The sequence below is a fragment of the Ursus arctos genome, unplaced genomic scaffold (genome assembly GCF_023065955.2).
Source record: "Ursus arctos isolate Adak ecotype North America unplaced genomic scaffold, UrsArc2.0 scaffold_5, whole genome shotgun sequence".
NCBI lineage: Eukaryota > Metazoa > Chordata > Mammalia > Carnivora > Ursidae > Ursus > Ursus arctos.
Window position 1 is genome coordinate 79,110,674 of NW_026623067.1, and position 21,246 is coordinate 79,131,919.

The 21,246-nt window shown below is 37.4% G+C and overlaps 1 long non-coding RNA gene across 3 annotated transcripts in view; it reads left to right on the forward strand.

Moving 5' to 3' along the window:
• The window catches only part of LOC130542731 (uncharacterized), a 206,595-nt gene extending 192,837 nt beyond the window's left edge, over positions 1–13,758 (forward strand). For 2 of the 3 annotated variants that reach the window (XR_008957473.1, XR_008957475.1), the window contains one exon: positions 13–13,758. This is a non-coding gene — a long non-coding RNA (uncharacterized LOC130542731). The remainder of the gene's footprint in view (positions 1–12) is intronic. The other variant, XR_008957474.1, reaches the window with a different exon arrangement.
• Positions 13,759–21,246: the final 7,488 nt, after the last annotated feature.

A 21,246-nucleotide genomic window follows, 5' to 3' on the forward strand; every position in this document is an offset into this window, starting at 1 on the left:
CTTATGGTTTAGGTTCAGGCATACAGACTCACCTTCACCTCCTAACCACATCTTGTTGGGATTTCCTCTCCGAGGACTTCGACGGAAGCATGGTGAAGATTCCATTCTGCAGGTGGCGAGTAATCCCAAGACTCTTTCCTTTGGAGGCGGATGTTTATAACAGCTGCTGTTCTTTTTCTAGGTTAAAATAATTTTTCCTACCATGAACATACTATTTATGACTTTTTAAGAATTATTTTTCAAACATTAACATGGAATATAAGATGTGAGGAACAGCTATTACTTATTATCTAGCTTAAAAATAATACAAATAATACTTATATAAATTATAAACCACTATTTGCTTTGTATCACACTCTCATGTTGCTTCCACCTTCTCTCCAATACACAGAAGTGATCATGTTAAATTTACTGTTTATTTTCAGGCATCATAATTTTACTGTGAGTAAATGTGTCCTTAAATAACTTAAGGTACAGTATCACATGTTCTATATGTTTGATATGGTTTCATCCTGTGAATAAATTTCTACCGCTTGAAAAAAAATAATTTTTCCTGTGTTCCGGCTACAGAATTTGGGTTTGTTCTTCATTTATTCACTTTAGAAACTCCGGCAGACTTCATTTAGCCATTTGGATCACTGGAGAATCATATGATATATAGGTTATACAATAGAAAACTGACAGGCTAAACAAATATGGCACCAACTTGCATTGTATATTAAAATAGAAATTAAACCTGCAATTTTAGTTAATGTAAAATCTAGAAATTGCTTTGCAGATCTTTCCAAAAGCTATACAGTACTGTGGAAAGTACAATTGCTGTACTGTAGAGATAATTATTAGATAGAATAAAATCCATTTATTGCTTTGTCAGCAAGAAAAATGTTAAAAAAATAACACAATAATAGGACAAATGTATAATTTGGGAATGAGCATTTGAAACCAATGAACTGTAGTTTGATCAACACTTTTTTCTTTTGTGCTATTGTCTGGCTTTACTAGTTATTGAATATCACCAAAAGAAAGCCAAGGGAGGAAAAAGAAATGGAAGAAAGGTTGAATAAACAGCAAATGGAAAAATGTATTCCTATTTAGATATACTTTCTTTTTTTTTTAAGATTTTATTTATTTGTCAGTGAGAGAGAGAGAGAGAGCACAGGCAGAGGGAGAAGCAGGCTCCCCACTCTGAGCAAGGAGCCCGATGTGGAACTCGATCCAGGACCCTGGAATCATGATCTGAGCTGAAGGCAAACATTTAAATGACTGAGCCACCCAGGCATCCCGATATACTTGCTTTCATATAGAAGATATACTAAATATGCCTTAATGTGTTTATGTCAAAATTATTAAACTTTTCAAACTTCCAAGACCTCTTATCATGATTTTATGATACATATCTGAATATAACCAAAGATGTCAAAGTGAACATATCTGTCTACAATTAAATATTTTACAAACCTTATTTATTGGCCTAGTCATTTTAAACAGTATTCAAAACAACCAAAATCTTAGAACAAAGTAAGAATGACAGACACTTTCTTGAGGTTTAGTTCGGTGAAATATAACCAGAAGGTAACGCTGACTCTCGCTTTATTTGCTTGCTGTTGCCTATATAAAACAGTAGCCTTAACAGAACACCAGACAGGGTAGTGACTGAAAAAAACAACATGGTAAACTGTTCCCAGAATTTGATGTGTCAGACTGGTAAGAGTGGATGTATAGTTGAGAGCAGCCAGTTGATGATGCCATTCTAGAAAGTTTCTGAATATGCCTCTGGGGAACTTGGGGTCACTGGGGTGTAGAATCAAGAAAGTGTGGCTAAGTGTGAGTGTAACTTGAGAGTCAAAACCTCAATCATTTGTACTCTCCTGCAGTCCAAAGGAAATGATGTATGTTCACAGATAGAGAGAAGGTTTGCCAGTAGCCTCAAGAAGAGGAGCTCAAGCTTTTTGTTTATGTCCGTCCCAGGAGGGTAGAGTCCCTGCTACCCCCCGCGAATTCTGATCTTGCTCATGCCCCTCTGCTAAAGGGATGGGCTTTGACCCTCACAGCTCAGTTGCTTATGAAGCAGTGAATCCCCTTATTCTGATTCTACAATTGTCAAGCAAAAAATTGTAGATTTTAGTTACAGAATTGTTGTCAGGAAGACAAATGACAGATCCTTTCTATTCCAACATCAAATAAGTTAATTGAATAATTCAACAAATATTTATTGAGCATTTGTTTTACGTCTGGGTCTTAGGTCTAATTTACGGTTTATCTCATTAGTGGGTATTTATCATCATTAAAAACATTATGCCACAATGCTGTATTTATTTGGACTCTATTTTTATTTGGACTCTATTTTTATTTGGACTCTTATAATTTGATTAGCACATATTACATATTCGTCACACTGACTTGTGTTACTCTGTAAGTATTGTCAAAAACTTAGTTTTTAGAGATGCAGGGAAGAATGAGATTCTCGACTGTTGTAATGTCCCCCAAGTAGTTATACAGAACGCAGACGTTACCTGCATGATTAGCTTGTCATCTTCAGTGACATTTCTACCTTCTTTCTTCTTACCTGAAACAATATTTTCAGAAGCTATGATGAGACAAGATTTCAAATGAAGTATGTCAAAAAGTGAAAATGATCTTCATAACACTATTCCTGAGTAAGGATAATGTAAGAGGGGATGTATTGATACTCAGATTCTTACACAAATTAGAATAAATACAAGTAAGTCACATTTTAAGTCATCTAATTTGGTCTATAAAATATATTATTTCTCCACTTGGAAAATCAAAGGACAAATGTTACTTTAACGGAGTTTCTTTAAAACGGCTTTGTTTATAATGTCATATTTTGTTTGAAATACATTTTTTCTTAACTAAATTTTTAAAATTAATTTTCCTTTTTTTTTTTAAGATTTATTTATTACAGAGAGAGAGAGAGAGAGAGAGAGCACAAGCAGGGGGAGCGGCAGGAAGAGGAAGAGGGGGAACACGGGTTGGATCCCAGGACCCTGAGATCATGACCTGAGCTGAAGGCAGACACTTAAGGGACTGAACCATCCAGGTGCCCCTAAATTAATTTCCTTCCTTCCTTCCTTCCTTCCTTCCTTCCTTCCTTCCTTCCTTCCTTCCTTCCTTCCTCCCTCCCTCCCTCCCTCCCTCCCTTCCTTCTTTCTCTCTTTCTCCCTCTTTCTTTCTTTCTTTCTTTCTTTCTTTCTTTCTTTCTTTCTTTCTTTCTTTCCCTCCCTCCCTCCCTCCCTCCCTCCCTCCCTTCCTTCCTTCCTTCCTTCCTTCCTTCCTTCCTTCCTTCCCTCATAGCCCAGGTTATACTAAACTTCCCTGTGATCATGATAAGCTCTGTCTTTTCTGGGCTACACTGTAATGTTATGTACTTTTGTTTAGCCTTAGTATTAACTGCAAGTTCTTACATATACAAAGACCAATTCAATTGCTACATCCATACTATTAAGTTGTAGATGAGGTGTTTTTTGTTTTGTTTTGTTTTTCCTGCACAGCTACAGTGTATAAAAACTGTATGGACACCTCCACTTAATACACCTAGAAATGCTCCACAGTGGACTTGGCTTTTTGTCCATTTATGTAGATGGATTGGTTAGATAAGTAACTTCCCTTCTGGAATCTGAGCTCATAGGATTACACTTACTTCCTTTTTTTTTTTTTAGATTTTATTAATTTATTTGAGAGAGAGAGAGAGAGTGAGCACAGGTGGGAGGGAGAGAGAGAGGGAGAAACTCCCCACTGAGCAAGGAGCCCAACTAGACTTGGGGCTTGATCCCAGGGGATCATGACCTGAGCCGAAGGCAGATGCTTACCTGACTTGAGCCACCCAGGCACCCCAGGATTACACTGACTTCCTATACGTCATTATTAAACATCTTTTGTTCTAATTTACCAGTATCTATAGGTTATAAGGGGTTCCTTTGAGGGCGGGCAATTTTCATTTTGAGTAACAGGAAAACACACACACACAATATAGGTGCAAATATATCTGAGTATGTATGTGTGTATTGCAGCTTTTATATTTATCGATGTTATGGATTCTCAGAGAGGTTATGAATGTAAATCATAAACCAAAGAAAGTATTTGTGGAGTAGTAGCCCAGATATCTGACTCAGGTATTTTTGTTGTTGTTCACATATATTTATGGCAGCTTCTTTTCATTATAGCAAAAACAAACCAGTCCCCCAAAATTATGCCAAAAAGCAAAGGAACAGTAAAAACAAAACAAAACAATGCTGCATATGTAGAACTGGGAAATTATCAATTAAATTGTTGTATATAAAACTGAAGACATGTTACGTAGGCATAAAACTGATGCTTACAAATAATTTTGACATGCAAATTAAAAAATATTATCAGTCAAAAGTGTCTAGTATGTGTTTTTTTTTTTTAAATGAAAGACAAAGATACACATTAAATTATTAATACTTGCTACTCAGGGATAGCAAAATTGTATTTCATTTTCATGTTTTACTTTGTATATTGTTATATATCTATAGTAAACATGTTCTTTATACTTGAAACCAACAAAGTTTACTAAGATAATTTAGGTGTATTTTGTAGTTTCCTTCTTCAACGTGGCCTCTTCTCTCCCCTTAGCTGTGGAGTTTGCTCTGTCAGTCTTCAGGTTGATTTCTGGGGTGTTTAGGATGATTTGATAGTTATCTAATGGTTTTTGTGGGATGGGATGAGCCTAGGATCCTACTCTGCTGGTATCTTCCGGTCCTCCTGATTCAGATCTTAGCTGAAGAATTTAGGAAAGTGGTCTAATTTCTCCCAGAATCCTTTCTTCCATTTATGGTTTTAGAGATGGAATGGAGGATATCTAAGGGGACTTTCTACTCTATAAATTCATAATGGTAGTTTCTTTATAAATAAACTGAATATAGAATATTTGGGAAAATTTTAGATACTCTAGTTATTTAAAGAAGCCACTGAATAGTGTTGTGCTTCATATTTAATGAATCATCATACTGAAAAATATGTAACTTCAGAAATATAAATACTCATATTACACAGTTAAAGGTAAAAGAAAAAGAAAACTATTTTATAAAATTATGTTGTAAGTTGTGGTTTTAGAGAAGAGAATTTAGAAGGCAAAAATAAAAATAATAAATTTTAAGAACTATCTTCTACATATATTAAATGATTATTACATTTATGGATTACAGTAGGGATAGTATTTTTTTTTCCAGTTTTATTGAGAAATAATTGACGTAAATCACTGTGTAAGTTTAAGGTGTATAGAATGATGGTTTGATTTACATATATTGTGAGATGATTACTATAACAGGTTCAGTTAATGTCCATTTTGTCATGTAGATACAGTAAAACGAAAAGAAAGAAAAAAAGGAAAAGAAATTCTCTTCGTGATGAGAGCTCTTAGGGTACTGTAATAACTTTCCTATATATCATACAGCACTATTAACTATGGTCATCACGTTGTATATTAAATCCCTAATACATGTTTATCTTATAATTAGAGGTTTGTATGTTTTTTTTTTTTAAGATTTTATTTATTTATTTGACAGAGATAGAGACAGGCAGCGAGAGAGGGAACACAAGCAGGGGGAATGGGAGAGGAAGAAGCAGGCTCATAGCGGAGGAGCCTGATGTTGGGCTCGATCCCATAACGCTGGGATCACGCCCTGAGCCAAAGTCAGACGCTTAACCGCCTTGCCCCGCAGGCGCCCTGAGGTTTGTATGTTTTGACCACCTTCCTCTAATTTCCTCTCCTTCCACCCTCCACCAGTGGTAACCACAGTCTAATCTCTTTTCATATAAGTTTGGTTTTTTAATTTAATTTTATTTAGATTTCACATATAAGTGAGATTATAAAGTATTCATATAAAATATTTGTCTTTGAGTTATTTCATTTAGCATAATACCTTCAATATCCCTCTATGTTGTCACAAATGGTAGAATTTCCTCTTTTTTTTTGACTGAATAATATTCTATTGTGTATATATACCATAGCTTCTTTAGCCGTTCATCTGTCAATGGACCTTAGATTGTTTCTATGTCTTGGCTATTGAAAATAATGCTGTTATGAAGATGGGGAGGCAGGTAGATTTTCAGCTTGATCTTCTTATTTCTTTTGGATATATTCCAATAAGTGGAACTGCTGCATGATATAGTAGCTTTATTTTCAATTTTTGAGGATTCTCCATACTGTTTTCCGCAGTGGGTGCACCAGTTTGCAATCCCACCAACAGTGCACAAGGGTCCCATTTTGTCCACACCCTCCAGAGCATTCGTTACTTCTTACCTTCTTGACGATGGCCATTCTAACAGGCGTGAGGTGATATTTCATTGTGGTTTCATTTTCCATTTCCCTAATGCCTAGCGATGTTGGACATCTTTTCATGTACCTGTTGTCCTCTTCTATTTCTTCTTCAGGAGAGCTCTTGTTGCTACTTACAGTCTGTTGGATGGTGCTGATTCCTTTCATTTTAAGGGTGCCTCCTACACTTCGGCATATCCTGACTCAGTGTGACTCTCCTGCGAGCAGAACTGAAGGGAAGGACTTGGGTGGGGCAGTTTATTTGTGAGGTGATGGCAGGATTCAAGAGTGAGGGAGTAAGGAGAAAGGGAGGAAAAGAGCAGAAGTCAATGGAGATTGGTGCCGCAGGCCATGCGGGTTTGAACTAGGACAAGTCCATCTGGGAAACAGGAGGTTGGAGCATTTGTCCAACTAGTTCCATCTACTGCCTGAAGGGTGCATTAACTACCTGCATCTACTGAGTTTTCCTTGCAGAAAGATTTGGTGACCTCCCACAATGGTGAAAAAGATCCTGGAGTTTGGCAAGAGCCTGGAAGTGTCAGGTGTCTGAACTCTGTCCCACAACTCCAGGTTAAAGGGGAATGTGACACAGGTCCCAGAGGCGTTTGCAGTATACCTCACTGAAGAAATCAGGGTGGAGAAATTTTGGGTGAAGGAAAGATTGAGAACGGTGGTTTTCAACCCATTATCCTTGGAGTTCCTTCTAGAAGTGTGGGACAAAGGAATAGGTTTAGATCTTCAACCTATCACCTTCGTTCAAATAAAGGGGTTTAGTTCAAATGTCTCTAGTGTACATATTGAACTTCAGAATGAGATTTTGTTCTGAAGCTAAGAATTTTTTTTTTTTTAAAGATTTCATTTATTTATGTGACAGAGAGACAGCCAGCGAGAGAGGGAACATAGCAGGGGGAGTAGGAGAGGAAGAAGCAGGCTCCTAGCCAAGGAACCCGATGTGGGACTTGATCCCGGAACGTGGGGTCACGCCCTGAGCCGAAGGCAGACGCTTAATGACTGCGCTACCCAGGCGCCCCAGAAGATAAGAAAATTTTGAAAACCTTGGAGAGTGGTGATGAAGAGTGTGGACTTAGGCTGCAAGCCTCAGCTTCACCACTTAGTAACTGTATGAATGTTGGGGAAGGTACTGAAGCCTGTTTTCATATCCTGTGACATTTAATTGTGAAGAGGGTTTGAATGCATGAAAGGGCTTAGCATGGGGCCTAGCACAGTGTTAATCCCACAGTAAGCTGGATAAGAAGCTTTGAGCAAGGGAGACACATGGAAAGCCTGAGAACCTGGTAGGGCTTCAAGACAGGGAAAAAGAGAAATAGAAATTCTACTATTAGGAGTTGCACAGTTGGCCTGAGAATGACACTGATGATGGGTGTATAAGCTTTAGAGATACTGAAGAATTTTAAGCTCAACAAGGCCGGAGTCTAAAATTTATATGTATTTTATACATTTTGAAAAATGTACAGCTTGTTAATAATACAATTCGATTCAATTGCTTTCTTCAAATATTTTCATCATTTTAGAGATCAAATCTCTGCACATTTCCTTGTATAGCTTAATGTTTAGAGCAGGTAGAGAGAATTCCTTTTGGTGTGTGTTGATGGTTATACAGTCAGTTATTCCATAATATTGATTAAATCTTTTTGGCTCTGAATATGTATTTAGCATACTAGCTTCCATTTCATACCAATTGTAATCCCATCTGAACCAAATTAAAGAATAAATTAATATTCTACATATGCAAACTCATTTAGACAAAATGGCTAAAAATTATTTTTTGGATACTGACAGCAGACCTGAATATTTAATGTTGCTTTAAAATTTTTATTCTTCTAATTTAATTTTTGAATGTTCCTTTTATTTTTCTCGGACTTTGGGAGAGTAGCCATAATTTCTATTTCCTAGCTCTACTGTGTTAATTGTAAGTTTCTTTATAAGGAAGTAATACACTATTAAATTTAAAGGAAATTATTAAATGCGTCTGTCAAATGGAGCAATACATATAAAATAAATTTTATTATAATATGTGTTTTCATTAAATAGATTAATAGGCATATAGTTAACTATTTATTCCTATAATTGGTTTTATAAATAATGAATACTTTTTTTTGTTTTTTAGATTTTTTATTTATTTATTTGACACAGAGAGAGACAGCCAGCGAGAGAGGGAACACAAGCAGGGTGAGTGGGAGAGGAAGAAGCAGCCTCCCAGCAAAGGAGCCTGATGTGGGGCTCGATCCCAGGACTCTGGGATCACACCCTGAGCCAAAGGCAGATGCTCAACGACTGAGCCACCCAGGCGCCCCATAAATAATGAATACTGAATTGCTAGTTGATGGAGTTCCTCACTCTTCTATCCTACTTATACTCATTTAATACGTTAGCTATTATATATATACACATCTAATCTTTGCACTGGTTTTTCCATATGTTATCTCATTAATAGAACGTTCTATGCAGTAGGTATTATCTCACCCATATTTAAAAGAGGAAAATAAATTGCACGAAATAATTTGCTCAATGTCACAATGATAGTATGTGACAAAGAAGAAATTAGTACCTATATCTGTTTGACCTCTAGGCAATGATTGTGGTATGCATCTCTACAAAAGAAGAGATTCAATTTGCAAACCAGTTTCAATATTTTTTGGGGTCATTTTATCATACACAGTCAGACTCAGCGAAGATCCTGTTGCTTTATTCCCAGCTGATTTATTCTTTGGATGAAAAGGAGTCTTAGACCAGTCAGTATACCAGTTTAGGGACAATTTTTAGACAAGAACATCCTAAGATATCCTGTATTTCACTTATTCTTTACGTGACTGTCTGTTAAGTCCCTCTGCATCAAGACCTGTGTGATTGCTGGGAACACGGAGATGAGGGACGTATCTTGGGCTGTACGGGATTTCACAGTATAGCGAAGGGTGCACATAAGATAGGGACCAGACCACTGTACAGTGGGTGGCAACCCTATGATAGAGGAATAAACAAAGTGTGACTGTCATATGTGTACAAGGATGAGGCAGGACATGAAAAATTAATTTCCAAAGGCAACAATAGGGTAATGTGGGTGATTCAGTCTAATTGAGGGGACATATGAGTGTCCTGGGTGGGTGGTGTCACCATGGAGCAGTTCGTAAGGTTCAGGAAGATAATGGGGCATTAATTTATGTCACTTCTCCTGGCCAGTCCAAGGGCATTGATGGAAGGCACTCACCAGACAGCAGCTAGAACAGGTGTCTCTTTCTCACAGGACACGTGATAGATGGTTTAGGCCTTGCTTGTACTTGCACAAATTTCCCTGCTGTGGAGCCTGGATGGGACTGAAAATCTCTTTGTTGATTTTCTTCTTCCCACATACCTCCCCCACCTTCCCCACCAGATTTAGTGGTTTGTCCTAGAACTTAAAACCATTCCAACTCCCCTTTGCCCTCCTAGACACATGAGTCTCATCTGGTCTCTTGGAGAAAGGCTCATCTGACTTATCCTCACACTTTTTCTGGACAATATTATGACAAAAACACACCAGTGCTGAGCTTCCTTCAGTTCCTCTCCTTCAGACTCCAGGAGCATTTTTTTTTCTGTCAACAAAAACACTCATCTTGCAAATCAAAGTCCTCGCATTTGGAACTTGTTTGTGATAATGGCTTCAGAAGTTTATTTAATGCATGCCTCTGATGGGTACTGAGAACAGAAGGAAAGAGAAACCCAACTATAAATACTTTTTTTTAAGGAAAGTAATTTCTGTACATAATTTGGAAAATCAAATAGTTTTACAAGTCTTATGATTAAATACCTTCATCCCTTGCTCTTTCCCTCACCATCTCCAAGTTTTTCCTCTGTAGATACAAGCATTTTCAACATTTTCAATCAGTTCTTTCGGCATTTGCCTCTACCTTTCAAAAGAACGTGCTTGATTTTCAGTTTTATATATTGTAATACGCAGAATAATGGCCTCCAAATATGTCTACTTTCTAATCTCCAGAAATCGTGAACGTGTTGTGAGTGGCAAGGGACAGGTGTGGGCAAGGATGGAATTACAGGTGCTCACAGCTGGCCCTAAGATTAGGCGAGGAGTCCGGGTTATCCAGCTGGGGCTAATGTAATCACAGTCTCCTTTAAATGTGGAAGAGCCTCCCGAAGGTTCTGCATTAGAGCGATGTATTGTGGGAAGGGCGAGCGCCTGTTGCGGCTTTGAAGCTGGAGCGGCGCCTCCCCTGACCGAAGCTGGGAAATCCGAGCACACAGACTTTCCCCTAGAACCTCCAGGAAGAAACGCTGCCCTGCGGCACCCCTTGCTTCAGCACAGCGGGAGGCCCATTTTGGACTTCTGAGCTCCAGAACTGTAAGTTTCGAAGTTCCTGTTTATTTACGGCGCCGAATTGGTGGTCATTTGGCTCCTTAGCAGTATGAAGCTAAAACAGATGCTACCAGGGGATTTCACACAATGAAAGATAGGGGTGTAATTTTCTTTCGTTTTTCCCTTCTCAACTTTTCCAGTAGGGATCCGTCGGAAGTGTGGTTATATTTAAATTCCGTGTGTACATTTTCAGGGCCGTTTCTTGCTTTTCTCAGGCGAACCATATCCTGTTTCCGATAAGCGCTCATTTTCCTGGGAGCCACTGCCGCGGTTTGTGTTTGCTTGGTTTTTGAAAACCAGGAGCTTTCTAAGAAAGGGTAAACGGGGAGCGCTTTTTGAGGCCTGGAATGCGTGACATGTCTTTATGCTGTTTTCATGGCTGACAGCTACTTAGCTGGGTATAGAACTCCATGTAGGCAAAAAACAAACAAAACAAACAAAAACAAAAAACAAACAAAAAACAACAAAAAACTGTCTTTTGTTGTTGTGAATCCATTGCTTCAGTTTGTGCGGGTCTCTTGCATTTTTGTTGTCTCCTTTGCTTTTAGCGTTTAACACACATGCGCACCGACGGAGAATAATATAAAACACATGAGTACTTTATAAGATAGTGTAAAGTAATAGCTAACCGCCACTAGGGTCAATAAATAGTAGGTTGCTGGCTCCAGGGCCATCTCGGTATATTCTTTCGGATTTTACTACCTCCTCCTTTAAAGGCAACCATTGTCCTGATGTATATAATTATTCTCTTATTTGTATTTTTACTACCTATAAATACTTTTCTAAACTATATATTTCAGTTTTTGCCACTTTTTGGATTTGCTGTCAACGGAGAGAGATTATACATAATCATTCGGGTTTTGCTACTTGGCTGAATATCGGGATCATTAGATTTGTCTGTGTTGTTGCAAGAGCTTGCATTTCGTCCGTTTCGTTGCGGTGGGAGTGTGCTATGGCTTGACTTAGACCACAGTTTCCTTCATTATTGGTGGGCATTTTGGATTTTTCCATATCCATCTGCCTTTTAGCTTCCTCATTGCTATTTACTTTCTGCTGTTGACCTTTCTTAATTCTTTTTAGTCATCTAAAAATCCTTCATGCCTTATATTTTTTCTTAATGATATTTTTACTTCTATTTTCATGGGTGGCTTGGGGGGAAAGGGTTGGGAGGTATATTCTATGTTGAAATGATGCCGGGATTGTTTTAAGATATTATGTGGTACAGTAGCTATGGAAATTATTTTCAGTGTATTTTTATACACTTGAGTTTCCTCGTTCCTTTCACTGTCATAAAACCAGACTGACCATCTTGGGATTATGTTGAAGCCATGTTTTATAAAACCTAAAACTATGAGTTGATTGGTTAACAGAGATAGGTTACTGTGTTTGATGTAAGGATTCTGCTCTCTAAAGGGATGGGACATAGCTGCATATGTAAGAGGCAAGACAACCACAAATGATTTAAAGCTGGGTTTTGAATTCGTATTACCTTCTCATCCTCCAGTATCTGTTAATCTTAAGGTCCTCTTAAGAAATGCTGCCTAGAATGATCTTTCATTCGCAAAGAAATACACATTCAGCAATACTTAATTTTTTTTAATTCACTATTTTTTTCTATTATCTGATCCTCAGTGCATTTCAGTATCCTCTGCTTTAAGTTAACAGGCAGTCCTCTGCTATTTTGACCATTGTACCTCAACAGAGCTGAGCGTGCACAATGGCCGTCGATAGTAGTGATACTTGAGTACAGACCCAGATAGAACCATAGTAAACAGAATTGCAGAATATGGTTTATTGTTTCTAGGCAGTAGCACACAACAAAAGAGAAAATATAGGTAATTAAATACAAGCGATATAAACACCTACTTCACTCTGTTGTTGCTAAATATAATTATATCACATGTATCACAAATTGAAAGTCTTATTTCAAAAAGAGCAACCTAATTATTTCTAAAGCCCTTTTTAAACTCCAGCTATGACCTTGATGATTACACAGTTGAAAGAAGCTGTATTTGAATGAGTGTTTTTCTGTGTGGAGAGTGTTCTCTCAGTTCATTAAAATCACCATGAAACACTGTTTCCTCATTCAGGTTATATGGGATAATGGTTACTACACCTGCCTTATCTTCTGCATTTAACCATTGATGCTTAAGTCTGAACTTCAGAAAATGTGATACCTATCTATTATTTGTAGGAATGGATGTTATTTAATTTAAAAATACTATACAAATAAACAAAGAAAAAAGCAGATACCTTAGGGGGTGGAGATCATAAACATGAGGAATTTTAGCTGTGATATAGTGGTGACATAGTGACCATTTTTATGGTGTCTTAAACTGTGTGATCCTCAAAGGAAGGTATTGTCCTGTTTTATTTACAGAAAAACAGGTTTACGTGGAATCATGTTACTTCTCTAAAAGATTTAAACTTTGATTTTTTTTTCAATATGAGTGAAGCATTTTTCAGAAATTGGTGATGTTTTTTCTAAAGCTGGAATCTTATTTTCTTGCCATATTTAACTCCATTATGATCCCTACGGAAGCACCAGACGTGGTTATTCTTTCTCTTTTCTTTCTTTATATTCTTTTGGTGAATGGATCTAGCATTTCTGTGGAAAACAGAAGGTGGCGCTCTGCCTTCTATCTTGTGATATTTTCCACTTGAGTGTTTATTTTAATTCTTCACTGTTAAGATTCAGAACAGCACTCTGTTGGTGAGTTGATTGTTTCTTTGTGGTTAATGACCACTTTTGCACTTATCAAAAGGCAGGGACACAGTCCATGAAGGATAATACCAAATGAGGCACCAGTTGTCATTGACGATTCAACAGTAAACAGTGGTTAAAGTTTGACAAGGTCCCTTATAGTTTACTTGCCCATATGAGCAGCTTGTCTCCTGAATGATTTTCTCCTCATTCTGTTTTATAGACATGGGTAATAAAAAAACATTTAGGTGTATAAGAACACTTGGAAAAGGTTTGCTATTACCAGTCTCACATATATACTGAAATTGATGGTTGATTAAATGAGCATATGTGATGTAATCTGTGCCCTTTGAGCCAATTGTCAAATTAAACTTCTTTTTGAAACTTAAGTCTTGTTTTATTTCCTTGTACTTGTTCTGATCTTGGCTAATTTATGGATGGCAGTAAAAATCAGTTCATTGGCTTTACTCTGTATTTATGGTATATCGTTTTCCAAAGGCATGAAAACAGTTAAAGATACTCATCAAGTATCATCAAAATGATTGTTTTTTAAAAAATTTATTTTTTTTTTTTTTGAGAGAGTGCGCATGAGAGCGAGAACACAAGCAGGTGGGGAGGAGTGAAGGGAGAGGGAGAAGCAGACTCCCCGGTGAGCAGGGAGCCTGATGCGGGGCTCAATCCCAGGACCCTAGGATCATGACCTGAGCTGAAGGCAGGTGCTTAACTGACTGCGCCACCCAGGTGCCCTGTCAGAATGATGCTACCTTTTAATGAGAATTAATATGTTCTATTTTTTTTTTTTTTGAAGGTTTGACTCTTCAATTATGTGAATAAAACAGACCCAGCAGATTTTTCAAATGAAACCACTTCAGGCTTCATTGTTACCTAATTTTTTTAAAAAAAAGTTTCATCTTTTATATTCCTGGCCCTAAATGAGTGTATTTGAATTATGAACATGACTATGTTAATAATATAAACTGTTAGGACATATGTGTTGGGAATTGTTGGTTATTTAAAATTGAAGTCCTAGTCCTATAACTTGGTTTTGTTTTTTAACATTATACCTGGTATCAGTGTGGAGCCCCAGAGTTGGCTCTGTTTACCTCTTAGGTATGGCCTTTGGAAAACTGTCTCCTGCTGAAGATCATTGGGAAGCTGTATGGTTTTTAAGAGCTGGCTATAGAACTTTATTGTTTTTACTAAGAATCTTTCCTAGGATTTAATACCTCATTCCTGGTGGCTGCTGCTCCTGGACTGATGGAAGATACCTAGAGTTCTAGCCACATGGCCACATCCACTGTTTCCAGAATCTCTGCAAAACATCTGCCATCCGTATCCCAGATCGTTGTCAATTACAGCACTCATTGTTTTTGCTGAATAAAGACTTAAGCCTTGCACCCTTTTAAAGCATGTCTATTAAGGAAACAAACCAAAGCTCCCAAGTTCTCTGCTTTATAAGAACTAGATAAAAAAGAAGGGATGCCTGGGTGGTTTAGTTGGTTACGCATCTGCTTTGTCGCTTCAGGTCAAGATCCCAGGGTCCTGGGATTGAGTACTGCTTGGCAGGGCGTCTGCTTCTCCCCTATCTTTGGGTATATGTTTAAATGCTCGTTGCTAGTAAGCCAAGTGTGGTTCTAATAACTATCCCCAGACAGAGTTGCTTGGATGTCATGGTACTCCTCTGTCTCCTGTCTTTATTTCCTACATAGACAACATCTGTGAGCCCTTCTTCTGCAGTTGAACAAGTAAAATGACAGCCTGATACAGATCCCTTACAAAATCTAATCCTGCAGAATAACTGAGTCGTTATTCAGTCTTTCTGAATTTGAAAGCTACGGAGTCCAGGGACCAAACGGTAACTTTTTATTGGGATCAGAGGCATCTATACCGGATAAATACAGATTTTCCCAATTAGAAGGCCAGTGGTGTTTTGCAGAGATTTGGAAAACCGTAGATGTGGCCATGAGGCCAGAAGTCCAGGTATCTTGTATCCGTCCAGCCACAGCAACCAGCAGGAAGAGGGTAATAAGTCCTAGGAAAGATCACTAGTACAAACACTGAAGCTCTGTAGCAGGACTCAGCAAACTTCTATCAAGGATCAGGTCCTATTTTAGTTTTTCTAGGTCAATTAGCAAATGGAGGATATTCTGTAGGTATTCGTGTAACAGTTAAAAATGTGACCATTTCGACATGTAAAAACCATTCTTAGTAGCCTGTACAAAAAAAGGCAACAGGTCTGACTTAGTCTTCAGGTCATATTGCATTTATCTTTACTGGATTCAAACATTTTGTACCATGTCTTCTTTGTTTTTAACAGTTGACACTAGCATTAAAAATACTTGGTCAGATAGATGGAACCACAACATGCTTACAGGTCCGCTGTTTGTTGCAATTTGTGAAAGAACTATAAGCTGATTCGACAGATGAATATTTTGATTTGGTTGATTTGCCTACAGTAATGAGGACAAAATGACATCTGGTAAACATAAAGTCGGGTCCTCAACAATCCAATGGCATTTATTTAAACTATTAGGGAAACGTCAAAAGTCCCACTAGAGACGAAAGCTCATTGCTGAAGATAGTTTGTCATGTTTTACAATTTTATGCTTGGGAAAGAATCTGCTGTAGTTTAATAGTTATATAACTCAGAAAGATTTTAAAATACCGCTTATTGAGAAGGAAAAATGTAGAAGGATAGTTCAGGAATTAAATGATGTCTTAAAGTTACAGAGGCTTTTGATTGGTCAATACTAAGCTTTTGAGAATTTGCATCTTAGGTAATTTGTGGAAAAACTTTCCACAGATTGGCAAAAGACCTGTCTAGCAATTTTTTTTAATTAAGAGTATTTTTCCCTTGCCATTTTTTCCTGTTTCAGGACTTCCATCTAGCATATCATGTTATATTTTATTGTTTTATATACTTGGGCTCCTCTTGGCTGTTACAGTTCCTAACGTTTTCCTCATTTTATGAGAGTTTTGAAGAGTATTGGCCAGGTATTTTATAGAATGACCCTGAGTTTGTATTATATCTATTATATATAGATGGATAGATACATTATGTGCGCATATATATATATATAGAGAGAGAGAGAGAGAGAGAGAATTATAAAATGTAAATGTAACATATATACAATTAGATTTCGTATTCTTTTTCTATAAGGGATAGTCTGAGCCAAGTTTATCCATTGATGCTGGATAATTTTTGCAATGTGGATTTAAAAGTGGAGGGAGAGGTCTGAATCATATTCTACCAGAGAGATGTTCTTATAAGGACATTATTAAATCTTTCAAAATTCTCATTCAGCTGGATTGGATTTACAATTTCACACTTAGTGTTCTTATGATGATAAGTGAATCTTTAAAGCTCTTAAGTCAGAACAATCTTCAGTTTCCTCACATTTTTCTATAGGCCTCAGGAACTTTGGCCTATTATAGGACTCTTTCTTTCTTTCTTTCTTTCTTTCTTTCTTTCTTTCTTTCTCTTTTTCTCTTTTTCTCTTTCTTTCTCTCTTTCTCTCTCTCTCTCTTTTTTTTCTTTTTCATTTAACATGTTATGTATTACTGGTTCCAGAGGTAGAGGTCAGTGAGATTGATCAGTCTTAAATAATCTCCAGTGTTCATTACATCATGTGCCCTCCTTAATGTTCATCACCCAGTTACCCTCTCCCCTCACCCCTCTCCCCTCCAGCAACCCTCAATTTATTTCCATGATGAGTCTCTTATGGTTTTTTTCTCCCTCTCTGATTTCATCTTATTTTTTCCACTCTTGCCCTATGATCCTCTATTTTGTTTCTAAATTCCACATATGAGTGAAATCATATGATGATTGTCTTTCTCTGATTGACTTATTTTGCTTAGCGTAATACCCTCTAGTTCCATCCATGTCATTGCAAATGGCAAGATTTCATTTTTTTGATGGCTGAGTAATATTCTGTTGTACATATCTACCACATCTTCTTTATCCATTCATCTGTTGATGGACATCTTGGCTCTTTCCATAGTTTGGTTATTGCGGACATTGCTGCTACAAAGATTGGGGGGCAGGTGCCCCTTCAGATCACTACATTTGTATTTTCGGGGTAAATAGTAGTGCAGTTGTTGGGTCATAGGGTAGCTCTATTTTCAACTTTTTGAGGAAGCTCCATACTATTTTCCAGAGTGGCTGCATCAGCTTGCATGCCCACCAACAGTGTAAGTGGGTTCCCCTTTCTCTGCATCCTTGCAAACATCTGTTGTTTCCTGACTTGTTAATTTTGGCGATTCTGACCGGTGTGAGGTAGTATGGCATTGTAGTTCTTATTTGTATTTCCCTGATGCCAAGTAATGTTGAGCATTTTTTTCATATGTCTGTTGGCCATTTAGGTGTCTTCTTTGGAGAAATGTCTGTTCATGTGTTCGCATTTCTTGACTGGATTATTTGTTTTTTGGGCGTTGAGTTTGGTAAGTTTTCTTTTCTTTCTTTTTTTTTTTTTAAGATTTTATTCATTCATTTGACAGTGTACAAGCAAGGGGAGGGGAAGAGGGAGAGGGAGAAGCAGGCTTCCTGCTGAGCAGAGAGCCCGATGTGGGGCTCAATCCCAGGACCCTGGGATCATGACTTGAGCCAAAGGCAGATGCTCAACCAACTAAGCCACCCAGGTGCCCCTGATAAGTTCTTTATAGATTTTTGGATATTAGCCCTTTGTCTGATAAGACATTTGAAAATATCTTCTCCCATTCTGTCAGTTGTCTTTTGGTTCTGTCGATTATTTCCTTTGCTGTGCAAAAAGCTTTTTATCTTGATGAATGCCCAGTAGTTCATTTTTGCCTTTGTTTCCCTTGCCTTTGGAGATGTGTCTAACAATAAGTTGCTGTGTCCGAGATCACAGAGGTTGCTGCCTGTGTTCTCCTCTGGGATTTTGATGGATTCCTGTCTCACATTTAGGTCTTTCATCCATCTTGAGTTTATCTTTGTGTATGGTACAAGAAAGTGGTTCAGTGTCATTCTTCTGCTTGTGGCTGTCTAGCTTTCCCAACACCATTTATTGAAGAGACTGTCTTTTTCCTTTGGATATTCTTTGGTGCTTTATGAAAGATTAGTTGGCCATAGAGTTGTAGGTCCATTTCTGGGTTTTCTGTTCCATTCCATGGATCTAATGTGTCTGTTTTTGTGCCAATAGCATACTGTCCTGATGATTATAGCATTGTAATAGAAGTTGAAGTCTGGCATTGTGATACTGCTAGCTTTGGTCTTCTTTTTCAACATTCCTTTGGTTATTTGGGGTCTTTTCTGGTTCCATACAAATTTTAGGACTATTCCAGCTCTGTGAAAAAGTTGGTGGTATTTTGATAGGGATTGCATTGAATGTGTGGATTGCTCTAGGTAGCATAGACATTTTAATATTTGTTCTTCCAGTACATGAACATGGAATGTTTTTCCATTTTTTTGTGTCTTCCTCAGTTTCTTTCGTGAATGTCCTATAGTTTTCTGAGTACAGATCCTTTGCCTCTTTGGTTAGGTTTATTCCTAGGTATCTTAAGGTTTTGGGTGCAATTGTTAATGGGATTGACTCCTTAATTTCTCTTTCTTCAGTCTCATTGTTCATATATAGAATTGCAACTGATTTCTGCGCATTGATTTTTATATCCTGCCACTTTGCTGAATTCTTGTATGAGTTCTAGCAATTTTGGGGTGGAGTCTTTTGGGTTTTCTGCATAAAGTATCCAGTCATCTGTGAGGATTGAGAGTCTGACTACTTCTTTGCTGATTTGGGTGCCTTTTATTTCTTTTTGTAGTCTGATTGCTGAGGCTAGGACTTCTAGTACTATGTTGAACAGCAGTGGTGAGAGGGGACATCCCTGCTGTGTTCCTGACCTTAGGGGGAAAGCTCTCAGAGTTTCCCCATTGAGAATGATATTCGCTGTGGGCTTTTCATAGATGGTTTTTATGACATTGAAATATGTTCTCTCTATCCCTACACTGTGAATAGTTTTAATCAAGAAAGGATGCTATACTTTGTCAAATGCTTTTTCTGCATCTATTGAGAGGATCATGTTCTTGTCCTTTTTTTTTTTTTTTTTTTTTTTTAATGTGTAGTGTATCACATTGATTGGTAGATGTTGAGCCCCCCTTGCAGCCCAGGAATAAATCCCACTTGGTTGTGGTGACTAATCCTTTTAATGTACTGTTGGATCCTTTTGGCTAGTATCTGGGTGAGAATTTTTTGCATCCATGTTCATCAGGGATATTGGTCTGTAATTCTTCTTTGTGGTGGAATCTTTATCTGGTTTTGGGATCAAGGTAATGCTGGTCTCATAGAAAGAGTTTGGAAGTTTTCCTCCCATTTCTACTTCTTGAAACAGCTTCAGAAGAATAAGTATTAATTCTTCCTTAAATGTTTAAATTCCCCTGAGAAACCATCTGGCCCTGGACGCTTGTTAGGAGATTTTTCAATGACTGCTTCAATACCTGATGGTTATGGGTCTGTTAAAGTTTTCTATTTCTTTCTGTTTCAGTTTTGGTAGTTCATATGTCTCTAGGAATTGAAAGATTTGTTAGACCAAAAGGCAGTCAGGTCATCCAATCAGACAAGCTCATACTCTTGAGGTCTTGCACAATTGGCTTTCTGGATTGGAGATAATGACCAAGCCATATGGGCGCTCTTAACGTCTGGCCGACAGGTCCAGAAGAGTTCAGTAAGTTTGATTAATTGGGCCAAATCTTCCAGTGTCTGTTACTTAATTTGTCAAAATATCATTTCTTACTGGGAAATAATAAACTCATCAGGGTTTTATTTGTCTTAGAGTTCCCATGTCTCTGAGCAATGTTATGAACAGTGATGTGTGATATCAAGATATGTCTCCCTTGGTTTTGTCCTGTGTTTGCTTCTCTATGAATGTAGTACATGTCTAGCCTTTGTATTACAGGTGATATGTCACCAGCATTTTCAGTTGATTTTTTAAATTTCACTTGTTCGACAGCAAATAGATGAAATTTAGTTAGCGATAAATGATGTGGAAGTTTAGCAAGTATCTCCAACAAAGAAAGCCAACTAAGAATTTTTCTCTAAGTAGTGGAGAGGTTTGCTCTAATGATAACTAATGAACGCTTACTAAATTGCTCAGTAAACATGTTTCAGCCATGTTAATTTGGTTTTTAATAGCATTTCTTTACAGATTATCCTGGTATAACTTAAAAATACTGACATAAGGTTAAAGTCCTTTAAAATAATTTGCCCCCCTATACCTTTTATTTAGGGAAGAACCCTATAGAAACTTCATCAGTAATTGACACCTAATAATAAATTCTCATTGTTTGATAACAGTATTTCCTAGATTAACTGTCTTACTGCATCTGTTCTAAGAGGCATGCTTTTTTTTTCCCCTCACTTTAATATATTTGGAATTAGAATGCATCCAATAAATGGTGGTATGTTGTGGCATAATTGGCAGTCTAAGATCACATAAAATGCCAGCATATCTTAAAATTGATGTTGTCTTAATGAAATAAGTGATATCTGAGTTTCCCTGGAAAGAAGAAGCAAATAGAAAAAAATGATAACAGAATAGAAACAATCTGAAGTTAAATACATCATTAAAATCCTTATTCATTGGTGGCTTCTTTTATGTATTAAGGTAGAAGATGAAGGGATATACAAAGTATATGACTCCATCCCTGATCTCAAAGGAATGAGATGTGTTTTGGCAAAGTGAAGACAAAGCAATAATGAAACAAAACATACATTGTCTAGCCATCTTACCAATAGTGCATATGCTACAAATAGTACATATATGTATTTGTGTACACACTGTTGTGGTTAGGTTAGTTGAGTTCTTTAGAATTTTTATCAATATCATCATTATCACACCCAGCCCTCAGTGAATGCTTCTTCT